The sequence below is a fragment of the Caretta caretta genome, chromosome 3, assembly GCF_965140235.1.
Source record: "Caretta caretta isolate rCarCar2 chromosome 3, rCarCar1.hap1, whole genome shotgun sequence".
NCBI classification, from domain to species: Eukaryota; Metazoa; Chordata; order Testudines; family Cheloniidae; genus Caretta; species Caretta caretta.
This window is the reverse complement of record NC_134208.1, coordinates 70810207-70820183: the sequence shown is the minus strand read 5'-3', so window position 1 is coordinate 70820183 and position 9977 is coordinate 70810207.

Genomic DNA, 9977 nt, shown 5'->3' with positions numbered 1-9977 from the left:
AATCAGAGTAAAGTCCTGATTTACACCAGGGTAACTCAGATCAAAATCTGATCCTGTTTTTGGCTTTGTGCCTCACAGGGGATACTAACTAGACTAGCCCAGCAGCAACCCAGTGGGGTTACAACATTCAGACCTACCTAAATACCCTGCCTAAAGCTGGGCTTCGTATTGGTTAGGTTTGGTAAATATATGTGGACCTACAGTACTATAGGATTCTTTCTAACCAAAGCTTTTACTGTGGTTGACATCTTTGTCTGCTGTGAAAGCATTGCCATTTGGAACACAACAGTTAAATATGAAATAGTATAAAAGGAGGTGGCTTTAAATCAGCTTGTATTTCAGAGTTGTTTTTCCTGTAAGGATTATAGGTCTGCTTTAAGGATTCTCCAGCCATTAATACATTATCTGAAGCCAATTTTTAAATTTGAGTGGCTACAGATAGGGACTTACCTAATAGGCACCTGAATACACAATTAAGTGCTTTCATATTCATTTTAGGCATCTAAGTGCTGAGTTAGTCACCCACATTTTAAATTTGTGGTCTCTAGTTGTAACTATTCTGAAAAGTGTGTGTAAAAGATTTTGCATACAAAGAAACCACCAGTGATCTTGAATGACAATAGAACTGTGCTCCAAGAGATTGTTTGGTGTGGAGTTCCTATCTATTTGTCTACAAAGCATCTTGGTATCTGCTACAGTTGTGATGAGTGACTCTGAAAGGCCTGGGTCTCTTTATGGGTAATGACTACACACACACACACACTGCTTGCCAAGTTCTCCAGCCTGAGTGGATTCTTGGTATTCAATCAATAGAGAAGGAGGCAAAGAGTGAGCGGGGAAGAAATGCTGGGCAAGAGAAAGAAAGGCTTGATTATGAATAAAGGAAAAATGGACATGTAAAATGATCAGTCTACATTACAGAAAGTGATTTTTAAAATTATATTTCTGATACACAGGAGATAATTTGTCAGAAATAGAGTCAAATAAATATTCTGAAAATAAAATATTCTGTAATCTGTGAAGCTGCTTTTGGTTATAGGGCAAAACCCTTTGTTCTCTCCAATCTAAATACTGATTTTAGCTGGGAAACAAACAGCTGCTTGCAGTGCTTTCAATCCCAGTATACGCTGGGAAATGACGTAGCTTTAATTGTTTAGCTATTTTTATTGCTATGGATTTCTAAGTAATTGCTATAGATTGCTATTCATGTGAGTTTGGGAGCCAGACTCTGGTGCTAAATAAATCTCTGATTCAGCAATGTACTAAAATACATGCTTAAGCGTGTATTTAACTCCATCTCTATGCAGCAAAGAACTAAAGCGTGTGCTTGAAGTTGACTTGGACGGGACTATTTGGATCCTACACTTTTATTCTGGGGTAAGATGTGTATAACCTGCTTCATAGGTGTATATATAAGAAGACAAGAGAAGAAGGAGAACTTCAGCTTGGTAACATTTCCAGAATTTACTCCTCAGCCGCTGTTTGTTTTCTCTGACTACCAAATGTGAGAGAGCATGCTTTTGCCAGCTGCAGTCTGATTACGTATCACTTTTCCCATAACACTGCCCGTCCAATTGAACTACAGCCTACACATAGTATAACCTTTTGTAGGGCTCGTAATAAACCAATCAGAGTCTAGGAAGAAAATCAGAGAGAGCCTGACCACAGCTTATAAATCAAATTACTCAGATACGATGTGAGTCAGAATTTTGAGAGCTGACATGCTGGCTGTTGAGCTTTAAATTTCTGATTTATACATCACTTCCCTGAAAACCAGCTGCAAAATCAGGATTTGTGAACCCAAAAAAACCCAAGATTTTACATAAGATTTATTGAGATGTTTTGTAAATCTGTTGTAGGACATGCAAATCTGATTTAAGATTTGTTAATGCTGTTTAGGATATGGAAACTCACTGCCTGACTTAGCACACATTGAAATACTTTAGTAAAATCTGAAATTTAAAAAATCACTATTTAAAACAATGACATATAAACCAAAACTTTGTGGCTAAGATTTGCTGGCAGGCTCTATAAATTAACTACTAAGTTTATAACTCAATCTCTTCTAAGTGCAGATCTATGATTCTATGATTTATACATCCAAGTTGCAAATTGCCAGAAAACCAGTATGGGATCAATTCTAATCTGAAATACAACAGATGTGCTTCCACTGTGTGCCTTGAAACATCTGCACCTCTATTCTATGGGCCTGATCTTCCATTGCCCTGCATCTTCTGTAGTCATTTGTATTTGTGCAGTGTGGTATAAAGCATTATCATGCTTGTTATATCAGTCAGTGGAGAATTCTAATTTGGTAACGTTTTATGCTCACTCTGCACGGGTGTAAATGAATACCACAGCCCGGAGGGGAGGCAAAGGAGGAGATAAGAAGGCAGGAGAGAGGGGTCATGTTGACTATACCCAATCCTCCATTGGCATAAGGTCCCTGAGCGATGTTAATTAAAGATATTCTCCTGCAGCTTTAACCTGTGCCAGGGCCAGAAAGCTGAGAATCAGGGAGTCCTGGCCAGCTCCCTAATAGCCTACCCTCATGCACAGTGGAGAATGAAGCTCAAAGTTTCAGGCAGTGGAGAATTGGGCTCAGTGTATGTAAACAAGTGCAGCACAAGGATTTTTCAAGTGAGGTCTGCCTGCATTTCTCAGATTAGACTGAAGGCCCTATGGGTGAAATCCTGACCCCATTGGAGTCAACAGCAAATAGTCCATTGACTTCTATAGGGATAGAATTTCACCCTATAAACATAATATTGACCAGTTTTGTTGGTAGGCTCTGGCTGCTGTGCACCACTCAGGTGGCAAAAAGCAGTCATAAACACTTGCCATTCCTGTGCACATCAGCAGAGGTGTGGGGTGAGTCAAAAGCAGGGCCTGGCACAGCATCTCCTGCCCCTCTGCAGTCATTGCTGGTAGCTGCTCTCTCCCCTGCTCTTCCCATACAGCAGGTGGGGAGGGTGGCATCCCTTGGTAATTATAAGAAAATTTACACATGCACTTGGAGTTAATATACTTTCTTTCAGGCAGTTTTATGGTAGCCAGCAAGGCTTACCTAGAAGCTAAGGGTCATAACGGTGAAATATTAGCACAATTTTTTGCTAGCAATATTGGTTTTTTATATGAAAGGGAAAGTGTATATGGTAAGAAAGGGCTCTAAGTCCAGGTACAGAAGACACTTAAAAAGACTTTTCTCTGCTGAGTTTCTGTGAAGTGTCAACCCCTTTGACTTCATAGTTTTTAAACAATAAGCAAAAAAAGCCTAACATATTTTTGCCTATCTTATTTGAAACTTGTGACTAACTAATCATAAAAATGGCTCCTTGTATCAAATTATTGATGCAGCCTTTCACATGCATGGTTTGGTGTTCTAGAGTTCTTCTGAGAGAATCCTCTCCTTCAGTCTTCACTGGCATGGTTTGAGTGAAGAATCTATCTGTTACAAATCCCAGAAAATACATACATACTGGGCTAAATTATCAAAGAATGTGTTTTCAACATGGAGGTAAGCTGCATGTTCAGCTGGATCTAAATACTACTCTCAGAGTAACTGAAGTGAATAGTGCAATTAGAAACAGAAAATTTTGCTTCTATAGCTGTGCATCCAACCGAGCGCTCAATTTCACAAGCAAAATATCAGCAGGTTGTTTCTTTAATAGTCTATAATGTGGTAAATCACCCCTTTAGGTATGTTAAATTTGAAGAGGCTGACAATAAGCTACTCTGTGAATATACACGATTTTTTGTCAAAAAATGTTCCAGTAGATGTTACACAAGCCTTGAGACCAAGGGAACTCTTCTCTGTGGCATCACTGGGGCTGGTGAGGAGACAAAAGGGGAGCTGGCTTGTACTGCCAATCATCAGGAGCTAGCCCAGTCCCTAATATAGGGCAAGTCACCTATAGGACTACCCTAATTTGGACGGTAGCAACCTGCATGGAACCTGGAAAGATGAGCATAGGTTGCAGGAAGTGGGCGTTTGGAGGAGGAACAAGGAATTTAGTTGTGGGGAAATGGTTAGGAAAATTAAGCTGTGTTTGGAGAAGCTCTATAAATAGTTGCTTTAATAAAAAGCCACTTTAGTTTCATAAGAATGGAGTCCTTTCAAGTTTTTTCCCAGCATCTGGTACATGAAACAGGCCCCCTAATGCAATGAGCCATATGAGCCATATCACCAGTGTGTAAGAACTCCCTACTCACTTCTCTCTACCCCTCCTCTCTGAGTTGATTACCTTTTTTGCACTTCTTCAGGGAACTCAATAACTGCTGAACTACTCTTGCCATGTACAAATTGATCCCAATCCTGCAAAGAGAACCATGTGGGTGCAGGAGTTGGCCCTCAATGCTCTCTTTGCAGAGCCAGGGCCTTAAAAGGTACTCTAAGGTTTCAGCACAAGAGTGTATTGAAAGGTCATAAAATCTTGCATGTAAGCGAGGATGGGGATGGAGGTCCCTGGTGTGGCTGGGATTGTACAATCTTCTGGTGCTTTATGGGGTGTAAATTTAATGTTTGAAAGTCGATTGTAAAGGATAAGAGCACTGGACTACTGGATCCTGCTCTGAAAAATGTGAGGGGGGCGACTAGGGGGACAACAAGAAACCAGACAGCTTGTCCCTGAAGAAGAGATCTTCCAAATGGTGGCAGGAGGAGCAGGTCATTAGGCTATTCCCCACTCCTAAGAGGACAATAGAGCCTAAGGGAGAGGGAGCCAAGCCTGGTTGGGAAAACTGGCCTGTCCAAGGACTTGTACAGTTTGAACTTCTGTACCTTCACGATGCACTCTTTGCTAATTACAGACTAATAAAACCTAACCCACTCATGCTACAAATTTGGCAAAATATCACCTTAGCTCTTTTAAGCAACGGTAAACTTGCAGCCCAGCATCTGTATATGGTCCCTTTCATTTGGACCTGTTCTTACATTCATCTTTGTCGACATTCAATAGTAACAAAATACAATGGAGAAATACAGAGAAAAACATTGCACAATTCTTTTTTTTTAATCTGCCTTCATCAGCAGAGGCAGCAGTAAACATATTTTATTGAAGGTTTCAGGGGCTATGAAAGCAATAAATAAAGTGTCCTAATAAATTTCTGATCAGAATTCCACCTTTACTGAGAAATTTTAGTGTCCACAATTACAGCCTGTCGTTTATCTCATTAAGTTTCTCTAACCCTCAAGTCAGCAGACAAGATCAGTGGCCTTTATTTCTATGGAAGCAAATGAAAGCAGTGTAACTGGCTTTAGTTTTTGGCTGAGCACTTTTCTAAACCTGATGGTGGGGTTGCTGTAGCTGGATTTCATAAGAGTGTCCTACCACCTGGAGTGGGAAACTTCATGTTAACTACTAATCACTATTGCATTTTTCTCCTCTTCCCCTGCTTCTGCCTGATTTCAAAACCACTCCTTTGGTCATTGGTTTACTTGTGAAAAAGAAAAAGTTAAACTTCATAGATGTAGGTAGTAGTCAAGGGAACTCAGTATTTCATAGATTTTAATGCCAGAAAGGACCACTGTGATCATCTAGTCTGGCCTCCTGCATAACACAGGCCGCAGAACTTCCCCAAAATAATTCCTGTTTGAACATGAGGATCTCTTTTAGAAAAACATTCAGTCTTGATTTTAAAATTGCCAGTGATGAAGAATCCCCCACAACCATTAGTAAGTTCTTCCAGTGGTTCATTACTCTCACAATTAAAAATGTACATTGGATTATGTGATTCCTTTGTCTGCTAGAATTAAGATCCCATTATCAATCCACATTTGTTCCCCATGTCGGTACTTACAGACTGTGATCAAGTTACCCCTTAAGCTTCAGTTTCTTAAGTTTCTCTGACAAGCTCTGATTTATCTCAAATGATCCTATCTCACCTCCAGCAAAGCAAGAAACTTCTGTACCTGGTGAGGAGAATACACCATCTATCAACAAATATTTACAGAATATAAATCAATTGGGCCCTTCTCTCCACTACCTTACAGCGTGTGTAGTCACTTATACTTGTGTAAAATGAGTGTGGAATTCTGATGTACTCTTTGTTCAATACTCCTGGGGGAATACTGCAGCACTGCACAATGCAGAAATTGTGCAGAATTAATGTTCTGCACAGAATTTCACTTTTCCCCTCAGAATTGGTGCTGCAGAGCTGCTGGCTGCCATTAGCTTGCAGATACAGGACACTGCTCAGGGAAGGTGGGGCTGTTTCCGGGCAGCTGTGGTTCCCAGCACATTCTGGAGGAAGGAGGCAGCATGCAGGAAACTCTGTACAACCTGGGACCCAGCATCAGACTGTTTCTCTCTCTGGATCCCTGGGGGATAGGAGGTGCTGGTGTCTGAGCTTGGGGGGTACTCTGCGGCTGGACTCTGGGGGTTGGGGGGGTGCAGTTTTCTGGCCTGGGGGGGTGACTGGGCTCTGGAGGGGGTGGTGTGGGTGTCTGAGACCAGAGGGGCAGAGTTTTTCCCCCAAGATGGGCCCAGCTGGCACATGTGACACACCCAGACTGAGGTGTCCAACAATAGCATAACAGAGAAACAGGAGCTGGGAGGTCAGAGGGGTTTCTTTAACTCTCTACTCCTGGGGGGAATATTTTTGTTGTCTGTATTGTTACAAACATACTTACTGACAGGTGTTTAGAAATAACTTACCAAAATAATTGAAACTGGTGTGTTTATATTGTGTTATTTTGACAAATAAAATATGCAGAATTTTAAAATATTGTGCACAGAATTTTTAATTTTTTATGGCACAGAATTCCCCCAGGAGTAGCACAGGTATAAATGACTGCACAAAGAGCAAGAGAGTGGGGAATCTTAACCAAAGGAGGAGGAAAGAGGAATTTATAGCGGTGTATAAGGGCATAAAAAGGAAGAAACCCAGCAAAGGGCTGTCAGGAAATATGTCCAGGAACATTTATTAGATGTGGAAAAATCACTAAGGAACGTAGTGAAAGTCACATTGTTTGATTCAGTTAAAAATAAACTCCAATAAAGCACTTGAGAAAATATACTGGAGAATGATCCTAGACTAGCCCCTAATGAATTGAACAGATGTCACAGTAAGTCTTTTCCATTTCTGACTGCTGTGATTCTTTTTTCTTATAGTTTTGAAAGACTAATTCAATTTCAACCTTACCAAGAGAAATGCCTTAAGTGGGGAAATGAGGGCACTACGTGATCAGACTCAGTGGACTCATTAATTAAAAAACTCAAAGGACTTTTCAAAGCATCTAGGGAAAATGCTGATGAAGGTCAAAGTCTCAGCTCAACAGGACATCCAGCACTGTAGCTATATGAATCAGGTGTAGGCACCATGAGCACGGAGTCTTGACAGTCTGAGGAGTCAGTGAACAACTGACACCCACTGCAATTCTCATGACTGCTTGTAGTGGGCTTCACTTGTGGGCAGCAGGTCTAGTGGAGGTCAGCAGTCTCCCGGGGACTTGGGATGGCCTTGCCAGGCAACCTGAGGACCTGGTGGCCAAGTTGTCCTCTGTCATTCTCTTATGCTCCCTGAGTTCTCTGTCAGCCACAGAAGGAGGGAAGGATAAGGGCATCCAAGCCCTTCCTCTCCACTGGGTCCTTGCACAGGGCCCAAGGGAAAGGTTAAGAGAGTCTCAGACCCCTCTTAGCTGATACACCAGACCAGCCTCCCCTGGGCCACTTCCTACCACCTCTGTTCTCTCTTCAGTTTGGGGCATGGACCCAGCACTCTCCTTCCTTCTAAACTGAGGGTTGCTCACAGTCTCAACAATTCAGATAATCCGCCAGGGCTCCCCAGCTCACTTCCAGTATCCAGGTGTTGCCCCTTATCTGGGAGAAAATGGGGAGACGGGAAGGTGGACAGACCCCGGCCTCCTGATCAGCTCTTACCCACAGTCTAGCCCCTTCCCTTGTAGATCATTGCATGCCAGAAGCTATTGTTTTCCTGCAGCAGTCCAATCCAGTCAAGTCCAGTCTCCACTCCACTTGACTGTCTGAGTGGACCGGTTAAGCAGGTCATCTATTTGAAGCATACTCTGCAGCTTCTAAGGCGTGGGCACCTTCTTGGCCCAGTACTGCTGCACCACTCCCTTAGCCTCAGTGTAGAGTTTGTAAACTCCATCATGCAGCTGAACAGACTTTAAACTTTTGCACAGAGTTTAAAAGTTCCTCTTTGTAAAAACTTTAGCCATCATGAAAAGCAAAATGATAAATGGATCAATCTTTTACTGGCAAACTATAGTAATTAGGTCATATCTCATTTCTTTATTAGAGACAGACTTTGGTGTTTAATCATCATTATATGATCATTTAATCTTCTCCATGCTTTATCTTTATAGACGTTGCAAACTTGGGCCCTGATCCTTCAAATGGTTCCACGCCGGTGGACCCCAGAGCCCACCCAGAACCAGCTTCAGGATCAAGGTCTTGTATTCTGTAGTATAGTGTGTGTGCAGATAATAATGCAAAGCAAGCTAAAAGTGATACAGCTTTCTCAGGGAATCTGAGGAGAAAAGAAAATAGCTGAAAATGTTTAAATCCTATTTAAATAAAGAAATGGCTATAAAAATAAGACCCTTGAAATATATTGTAATGCAGAAGACAGAGCATGCCATATGGTACAAAACAACCTTGGAGAACTCCCATATGCTTACCCTTGCACTAACAAAGACATACCATGTGTTTACCATAACGTGAAATTAGCTTTCGTTTGTTCATATTTGAGATAAGCCCCTGAAATCCAAATGTATGGGGTGTGAGTAAATTAATTTTAAAAGGAATAAACATCATCAAGTAGTTTGAATCTATAATTTTATTCCATGATAGATTTATTTTCACTTTAATGCACTAACATTCCCATTGGCTGGTAAAAAGCCATTTGGTAGCTGCATATCATGTCAGAAGTGATAAGACCTCCTGCAATAAGATCAATAAGGCTTACTTTAATGGGACTTTTTTCTTATCCCATAACCTTCACAAAATCATTTTGTGACACAACTATAACTACAGGGAGGAAAATAAAGAGATGTTGAATTTATCAACGTTTTCTTAGTGAGGCAGGATTAGTTCAGACCTTCACAGCATGACAGTTAACAGCTTTCTATCAGCAAAAGGCTTCGCACAGACAAAGACGGTGATAGACCTTTTCCTTTCTCTTCAGGGGTGCCAGGCTTTGCTGCTACCTTTAATAAGAAAAGAGAGCAAGAAAATAATGTTCAATGTTAAATATCTAATTCAGAATAAAACCAGCAACTAACAGAGTTTGTCCTTGGGAATTTTAGTGCATATAATAAAAAACAGCTTCCCACTCCCAAAGAGCAAGATCTAAGCTGTCCTAATGGTCTGCTAGCAGTATAATCCATTTCTGCAATGGGAATTTGAGTTCAATACCTGTGCTTTGTCCTTGACTCCTACACCTTTGGAGAGTAGAGACCCTTGTGGAAAGGCAGCACCTTGCATTAGTGTACACACAATGAATTCAGACTAAGTGGGGCTGGATCCATCAAAACATCAGTGTTATCTCCAAAACATCTATCTTTCTTTCACATACATACACATACACACTCTCTTCCGCTCAGCTCCTTAACTCCAGACTCCATGATCTTCTTCACCTGGCCCCTCAAATGAATTCTTTGCAGCTCCTCTTATCAGACAGACCCTTTCTCCCTGTTTCCATTCCATGAACTCCACAGTACAAACCCCTCTGCCCCACCTCCGATAGATTCTTGATTTTTCACTGCAGAGTCAGGCCCCTCAGACCATTCAGCATGGATCCCAAATATCCTGCTTTAACCTGTCCTCGCAAACTAGTTTGTACCATTTCCAGTGCAGGGCCATTTATTAAGGCACTGTACCATCAAAAACAAATATGCAAAGATAAATTCAAAGGGTGCCCTCTGATTAACCTCTAACCTGAAAAAAGGATCCTTGAGAAATGGCACTTAGCTTGACACAATGGTTGAATTTTGAATTGCCTGGTTTGAGATG